This window comes from Sceloporus occidentalis, unplaced genomic scaffold, assembly GCF_023333645.1.
Source record: "Sceloporus occidentalis isolate IW3139 unplaced genomic scaffold, rSceOcc1.0.p SCAF_7, whole genome shotgun sequence".
Classification (NCBI taxonomy): domain Eukaryota; kingdom Metazoa; phylum Chordata; class Lepidosauria; order Squamata; family Phrynosomatidae; genus Sceloporus; species Sceloporus occidentalis.
The window spans coordinates 2,307,518-2,316,854 of NW_028316987.1; positions in this window are offsets into that span (position 1 = coordinate 2,307,518).

Here is a 9,337-nt window from a genome sequence, read left to right on the forward strand (position 1 = left end):
GTTCTAGGTACCAGTGTTCAAGAAGGATATTGACAAGCTGGAGTCTGTCCAGAGGGCAACCAAAATAATCAAAGGTCTGGAAAGCAAGCCCTAGGAGAAATGACTTAGGGAGTTGGGTATGTTTTGCATGAAGAAGAGAGAAGACTGAGAGGTGACATGATAGCCATCTTTAAGTATCTGAAGGGATGTCATGTAGAAGATGGAGCAAGCTTGTTATCTGCTGCTCCAGAGACTAGAATACAAACCAGTGGATTTAAATGACAAGAAAAGATTCCCCCTAAAAATTAGGAAGAATATTTTTATTTTTACTGTAAGAGCTGTTCAGCAGTGGAATACATTGCCTTTGACAGTGAAGGCCTCTTCTTCTTTAAACAGAGGTTTAATGGGTATTTTCAGGATTGCTTTAGTTGTGTATTCCTGATGGGTTTGGATTAGATGACCCCTGTGGCCCCTTTCCAATTCGATTCAATGATAAGTACAAGACCACTGGAGTGATAATTTATTATATATTTATTTGTTTATTGAATTTCTATCTTGCTTTTCTTCCAAAATGAGATTCAAGGCAGCTTTGGATGGTTGTACGCACCAAGTGAGTTCCCAATTTAAATGCAGAAATGTATACTATCAGGCACAGATTCCCCATTTTGGATTCCCGAACAGTGATCATCTAAATACCTACAAGACATCCCTTCCAGAGGAATTTAAGATCCTCCTCCTCTTTTGAGTTCCCAAAGAAATACTGTTTAAGTTGCTGGAGAAACTATGCTAGCTATCCAGCCCACTAAACTTCTTTCCCCTCTAATTTTATTCTTCTCTTTTTTCAGGGCTGTATTCCACCTTTCTGTATAATGTACTTTAGTTGACTGACTACATGACTTAGGAGTTTTTCGCACAGCAAGAAAACCTGGTTTACCTTTTCCGGTTTGAATCCTCTTCCAGGATGCAGCCAGGTATAATAATAACCAAAGGAACTCCAAATTCGCTGCTGATGCCGCCAGTTAAGTGCAGCCCGACTGCAGCCTGAGTCCCAAGTGTGCTTCAGCAGCCATTTTTCAAAGCCAGGAGCTTTCCAGTATTTAAGAGCAGTGCCTGGGAGCTGGGCTGCACTGGGATGGTGGCATCAACTAATTTGTCCCAGAAGAGGAGTCAAACAGGGAAAAGTAAACTGGGGCCTGTTACAGACAGGCCAAAATAAAGCTGCTTCGAGTCACTTTGGAGGTATGGTATTTCAATGATGCATGCATCCTAAGAGTCCAAAAGCCACACCAAAGCTGCACTTCAGTCCTTAGAACTGGAGTGTGGCTTTGGTACAGCTTTTGGACTCTTAGAACGCATGCATCATTGAAATACCATATCTCCAAAGTGACTCGAAGCAGCTTTATTTTGGCCTGTCTGTAACAGGCCTTGGTTTTTTTTTTCTGTGCAAAAAACCTCTTACTTTCCCTTTCTTCCCTTCATCATCTGATCATGTTTGCTAACTTTTACAAACATTTCAGGGGTCATTCACACGTCGTTTATTTTAGTGCGACTATGCAAATAATCTCACTCACGCATTCTGGGTTTGTTGTTCCCATTATGGAACCGCACCTCTGTGACTTTGGTTGTTCACATGTGCCAGGACATTTGGAGGAACAAGTTTCACATATTTTAATTTGAGGACAAGAGATCTTAAAATGACTCCTAACATGATCCACAATACAATGAAACAATTATTTGGAAGCCTTCTGTAAATAAATAAATACAGAACAGATTGTAGAAAATGTTTTAATACATGCAGAAAACTAAAGTTCTTCTTTTGGTTGTGGTTGTTGCAGATTTTGCTATTGGATGTAATTGTTAACAGAGCTCATTTACTGCATATCATAGACCAGCAAGTCTCCCATTTAGCTTGCTCTCTGTTTAGGTAAACACTTTGAGAACATTCCTTATCCCACCTTCATTAGAATGTCAGGTAGAATTCAACATTGATGGAGACAGCTCTGGATTTTGTGATAGTTAGAATCATAGAGTCATAGAATTATAGACTCATAGAATTGGAAGGGGCCTCATGAGCCATGAGTCCAATCCACTGCTCAACGCAGGATCTCTAGTTAAAGCATCCCCAGCAGGTAGCTGTCCAGACTCTTTTTGAAGACATCCAGAGAAGAAGATACCATCACCTCTCTAGGCACTTGGTTCCATTTCCACACCACTGTCACAGTCAAGAAATTACTTCTAATGTTCAATGCAGCAGTTTCCAAGGTAAAAAACAAAACAAAAAGAATACATTTCCATGGCAAGAAATATATTCTAAAGGAACACTCCCTGAGATGAATCTCAACAAGGTCATGATGCATTTTTAAAGTTTCCAGATCATTAAAATATACACAACTCCAAGGCAAGAAAAGGCCTGGGAAAATAGAATTGTCGTACTATTGCAAATCTTTCTTTTTTTTTTTTTTATATATATATTTTTATTCTCATTTTGTGTACATAAAAGAAAAAAAGAAAAAAAAAAACATCGCACAAACATAAAAAGGAGATACTTCATCTGTTCTGTACATGAATCATAGTGTTTTGTAATACATCTAATCCTTTAAATTATTCCCTTGTTATAGTTCCAAACCCTTCCTTAACCCATATTACTCAATTGTGTCTAGTTCAAACTACTTGTCGGATTTTCCTTTAATTTCTTAATTCTTTTTCCTTTTGTCTATCTGGAATTTACATCCTTTATTAATCATTAAATATTTACATTACAGCTTTAATACTGTCATTTCAAACTATCAATGTACCTCTTCGTTTAACCACCTAGCTTCCCAAAATTGTTGCACTGGGTACCAATCCTTTTCTATCCTGTCCATGTTTCTAAATTTTAAATATGCTGTAAGTTTGTCCATTTCTGCCATGTCCATGAGTTTTTGGAGCCACAAATCTATATTCGGAGTATTGTAATCCTTCCAGAATTGTGCTATAAGTAGCCTCGCAGCTGTTATCATGTACAACATTATTCTTCCTTGTACTTTTTCAATCTCTATTGGCAGCTTATTTGTCATGTTTAGGAGGTATAGTTCTGGTTTAAGTTCAAATTTTATATTTAACATGTTCTCAATTGTTGTGTGAATCTTTTTCCAATAGATTTTCAATTTTGGGCACCGCCACCACATGTGGTACCATGTTCCTTTTGCCTCGTTGCATTTCCAACATTTATTAGATCTTTTATTATCAATCATTGCCAATCTGCTCGGAGTTAGATACCAGCGATTCTCCATCTTCCAATGGTTTTCCCTTAGACTTTGCGAATATGTAAACTCCTTAGTCTTCTTTCTGGCCCGCTCCCAACTTTCTATTTCAATGGTGTGCCCACAGTCCGTAGCCCATTTAATCATTGCATCCGATATTATTTCTTTTTCTTGGTCAATTTTTAATAGAAATTGATATAATTTGGATACTCTTTTTTTTTCTTCTCCTAATAATATTTTATCAAGTTCCTCCATATTTCCTTCAATTCCATACAGCTTTACATCCATTTTATAACGTTCTTTTAATTGTGTGTATAAGAACCAGTTCATCTTCGTATCTATAAGAGTTAGTTCCTCCAATGTTTTCATTTGATAGCTGTCATCTTTGTTTTTGTTTAGTAAATCTTTATAATTTAGCCATTTATCAGTTAATGTCCATCTTCCAAAAAAGGCTTCTTGCGTTGATGTCCATTGGGGCAATTTTCTATAGATCTTCTTTTTTATTTTCTCCCACGTTGTTAATAACACTTTTCTAATCATGTGTTGCATAAATTCTTTATGGACTTTAGCTTTTTCATAACACATATACGCATGCCAACCAAATCTGTTGTTGAACCCCTCTAATTTTAACATGTTTTGGTTTTCAAGTTTTACCCAGTCTGTGATCCAATTTAGTATATTTGCTTGATAGTACAACTCTAAATTCGGCACTCCTCCTCCTCCATCCTTCTTTTGTCTTGTCATTGTCTTCCATTTGACTCGTGCTTTTTTATTTTCCCATATAAAATTTCTAATATCTCTGTGCCATTCTCTAAATGTAGATTCTTTGATATGTATTGGTATCATTTGGAATAGGAAGTTTATTTTTGATAACACCATCATTTTTATGGTTTCTATTCTTCCTGATAGAGATATATCTAATTGGGACCATTTTTTAAAATCTTCCTTGATTTTCCTCCAAAGTTTTTTATAGTTATTTTCAAAGAGATCCGCGTTCTTACTGGTTAACCATATTCCTAGATATCTTACTTTTTTTTCCACTTTACAGTTTGATATCTTTTCCACTTCTTGCTCTTCCATTTTGGAGAGATTTTTGGTTAAGATTGCAGTTTTGTTTTTATTGATTTTAAATCCTGCCACTTTCCCGAATTCTTCAAAACTTTGAAACAGGTTGTTAACTTGTATTATGGGATCCTCTAATATTACCACTAAATCGTCTGCAAACAGCTTAAGCTTATATTCTTTATCTTTTACTTTGGTTCCAAAGATTTCCTTGTTTCTCCTAATATTATTAGCTAGAATTTCTATGATAGTTATGAAAAGTAGCGGTGACAGAGGACAACCCTGACGCGTTCCTTTACATATGTTAAATGTTTTAGTTTTCCTTCCATTGATTATTAATTGAGCTTTCTGTTCCAAATAGATATTTTCAATATAATTTAGAAAGTTCGCCCCTACTTTCATTCTTTTTAAAACTTCTTTCATGAAATTCCAGTTCACTTTGTCGAAGGCTTTCTCCGCGTCCGCAAATATTAAGGCCAGCTTATCTCCTTTATTTATTTCATAATACTCCAAAATATCTATTATTGTTCTCATGTTTCCTTTTATGTATCTGGCAGGCAGAAATCCATTCTGGTCTATATTAATATATCCTTCCAAAACTTTTTTAAATCTTTTTGCTAAAATTGATGTCAAAATTTTATAATCCGTATTCAGAAGGGATATAGGTCTATAGTTGGTCATTTCAGATTTGTCCTTTGATTCTTTTGGTATTAATACAATGTTCGCAGTTTTCCAAGTTTCTGGTAGGCCATGATTCCTTATATCATTTAGAGTATTTAATAATGGTACTTTAAGTTCTTCTTTGAATATTTTATAGTAATTTGCTGAATAGCCATCTGGGCCTGGCGCTTTGTTGGGTTTTAAATCTTTTATAGCTTCTTCCACTTCCTCCATGGAGAAGGCCGCATTCAGACTTATTTGCTGATTTTTGGATATTTCTGCTATTTCTTGTTTGTCTAAATATTTAGTTATTTCCTGTATTGGGACTTCCTCATCTTTGTATAAATCCAAATAATAATCTTTGAAGGCATCCATTATGCCTTCTTGGGTTCTTTCCATCTTCCCTTTGATCTTAATTTCTATAATTGTGTTTTCTTCTTTTTGTTGTCTTAATCTGTTTGATAGCCATTTCCCATTTTTGTTCGCTGATTCAAAATGTTTTTGCTTCATTAATTTTATTTTCTTGGCTACTTGTTTCGTAACTTCCTTATTCAATTGCTTCCTCCAAAATTTTAATTGTTTATCAAGTTTGTCGCTTGTGGGTTCTTTATTAAGTTGCCGTTCCACCATTTTGATTTTCCCTTCAATAGTTTCAAGTTCTTGATTCCATTTTCTTTTCATCTCTGTTCCTTTTTGAATAAAAAAACCCCTCATGACCGCCTTAGAAGCATCCCATACTGTTTTCGTTAATACCTCTCCATTACAGTTTTCTTGGAAATAATTCTTCAACATTAACTTGGCTTCTTCAATTATTTTGTTATGATTTAAAAGAAAATCATTCAATCTCCAGTTGAACTGTTTCTTTTGACCTTCTATAGTCATGGTTAATAAGTTATGATCTGAAATTAATTTAGGTAGAATGTCAATATTTTTAACTTTTGTAGAAAGTGTTGTAGATATCTGGAACATATCTATTCGTGACGTAGACTTATAAGCTTCTGAAAAAAAAGTATGTCCCGGGTTATCTGGATAGAATTTTCTCCATACATCCACTAGTTTCCATTCATCTTGTAGTTCAAAAAAAGTAATAGGAAGTTTCCCTTTTTTTCCCCCCTTATTTCTCTGCTGTTTCCTATCCTGTCTGGGGTCTATCACCGCATTCCAGTCCCCTAAAGCGATAATGTTTTCATATTCTTGTTGTCTCAATTTTCCATTTAAATTCCTATAGAAGGCATGTTGTTTTTCATTTGGAGCATAAATGCCCACTATAAGGTATTTAATGTCATTCTGTAAAATTTCTATTCCTAAGGAGTGACCTTCTTCATCCTGAAAGATTTTTTTTGCCGTTATTTTGTTATTTATGTACATCACAATTCCACTTTTCTTCTTCTCATTTAGAGAAACAAATGATTGGCCTAATTTGTTATTCTTCAAGTACTTATAGTCTTTTTGCTTTATCTTAATTTCTTGAAGGCAGATAATGTCCAGTTTCTTCTTAAGTAAATAATGAAAAACTTTATTACGTTTAAATTTGGAGTTCAGTCCCTTCACATTCCAGGAGGCTAGTTTTAAATCCATTTTTCCAATTTATTAGTTTCTTATCAAATTATCAGTTTAACTTATGTTATGTGTCTTCTTCCGTTATTTCCCCTTCTGGATGATTACTTCTTTCTCCTTCCTGTCTGTTTGCTTCTGTTCTTTTACGAGCTTCTTCCTCTTCTCTTAATTTACGTTCCAAATGTCTTGTCATCATTGATCTTTCTTCCTGTGATTCCTTTCCTCCTTCTGATCTTATTTTCTTTAGGAAGTCTTTAGCTTTAAAAATTGAATTAATTCTATACCTCTTCTGTTTAAACAGCACAGATATTCCTTCAATTCTATCCCATGAGTAGGGGATGTTTTTCTTTATCAGTTCTTGTGTTAGGAATTTGTAATCTTGACGTTTTCTAAGAACTTCTACAGGCACATCTTTAAATATTTTCACTGCTGTATCGTCTATTAAAAATTCCGAGGTGTAGCTTCGTTGTAACACCGCATTTCTCCATTTAGATCCTATAAAGGATACCACCACATCCCGTGGCAATTTCTTCTCACGAGCCACTGCTGAATTCAATCTAAAGATTTTATCAATCGCTGTCCCCATTTCAGCTTCTGTAATGTCAATAAAGTTTGCTAAAGCTAAGTTTAATTTGTCGTATAAGTCTTCTTTTATTTCCTCCGGTACCCCTCTCAGTTTTAAACTTTGTTCCCTGTGACGAATTTCTTGAATTAGTAGTTTATTTTCCATTGTCTTATATTTCTCTTTTAGAATTTTGTTAGATTCCTCCAATTCCTCTGTCTTGGATCCCAATTTTTTAGTTTCGAGTTGTAAACCAGTAATATCTTTGGTTATATTTTCCAATTTCTTTCCAAAGGAATTCAGTTCTTTTTGTATGTCCTCTTTAGTTTCTTCCCTGGATTCTTTAAATTCCCTCCTCATTTCCTCTTTAAATAAATTAAATTGTTCCATGAATAGTTGTGCTGTTGGATCGAGTGATTTTGAGGATGTTGCGTCAGATCCTCTTCTGGAGCTTGTTGACGAGGCTTGGGTAGTTTTCTTTGTTCCTGTTGCCATGATGGATGTTTATGGGCGTGTATATTTATATGTATATACACATATATACACATATATATATATATATATATATATTTTTATTTATTTATTATATATATATATGTATATATACACACACACACACATATATGAGTTGTCAGAGTGATTAACAGAGTAATTTAAGGAGGTAGCCTTACTATACATTAAATGATAAACATACGCTGCCAATATACACAGGTTATACCCCTTATTTAATACCCTTCTTATCTTGTCCCCCCAATATAACTCTATTCCCCAAAATTCCAATCTATATAGTCGATGCCAAGTATATAGAATTAAATATCACAATTCGGTAGGAACATAAATTTAAATTTATTTCTGATGTCTCCTCCTCAGTCCTCTTTCCAGCGCACTCTTTCTTGCTTGCAATATTTAAGTAAATCAATTGTTTAGATTCCTGATGTCTCCTCCCCAGTCCTCTTTCCAACGCACTCTTTCTTGCTTGCAATATTAAAGTGAATCAATTGTTTCAATTCCTGATGTCTCCTCCCCAGTCCTCTTTCCGACGCACTCTTTCTTGCTTGCAATATTTAGGTGAATCAATTGTTTCAATTCCTGATGTCTCCTCCCCAGTCCTCTTTCCGACGCACTCTTTCTTGCTTGCAATATTTAAGTGAATCAATTGTTTCAATTCCTGATGTCTCCTCCCCAGTCCTCTTTCCGACGCACTCTTTCTTGCTTGTAATGTTTAAATAAATCAATTGTTTAAATTCCTGATGTCTCCTCCCCAGTCCTCTTTCCGACGCACTCTTTCTTGCTTGTAATGTTTAAATAAATCAATTGTTTAAATTCCTGATGTCTCCTCCCCAGTCCTCTTTCCGACGCACTCTTTCTTACTTGTGATGCTTAAATAAATCAATTGTTCAAATTCCTGGTGTCTCCTCTCCAGTCCTCAATCCAAAGTGCTCTTTCTTATTTCCAAAGATTGAACAGGGCAATTACTTTGTATATATTCAGATATCCCCTCCTCCGTCCTTTACTGCCCTGCACTTTCTCTTGACTTGAGGGTTTAATTAAGTCATATATACTTCAGGTGTCCTCTTTTTAGCACTTTGGCTCTTTCTCCAACACTCTTTCCTTGAGTTTGGAAGATTAAATTGGGCTATTATGTTATATCTGCTTCAGATGCCTCTTCCCCAGAACACACACCTTTTAATTATTTGTTAATTGTTATTATTGTTTTAAATTTTTAAATCTTACTTTTAAAGTCAGATAAACCATATGTCTCCAATCTTCTTCCCAGACTGGGATCAGCCCTTCTTTTATATGTACTTTCTATCCAAATTTGCTAGGCTTTTAAACAGTTGTTGCTTATAGAAAAAAAAAAAAAAAAAAAAAAAAAAAGATGGTATGTTACCAGTTGCACTTAGAGGCTTCCTCCTTTCTTGTAAATATAGATATAGATAAGTCTTTCCAGAGCGGCTCCCTCTAAGTGTTTTATCCTCCTTTAAGTTCGATTGGGTTTTAAATTAGGGGCCGTTCTCTCCTTTCCTCTTTGCCTCTTATTGATTAATGATTTCCCCAGAAATCAGTTCAGATTGGACCCTCTTATCTATTATTAACCCAATGTCGCTCTAAATCCACTCTCTCACCTTTTCTCCCGCTTTTAAAACCCTCTGTTGCCAGACGAGTTTTGTCTTCTCTTTAACAGTGGGAGAGTTGCTTTCCCCCGAAGATGGTTTAAATAATAAGTTCCCAGATTTCTAAAAGGAAAAAACAAAGCAAGTCCTCCGAAAATTCC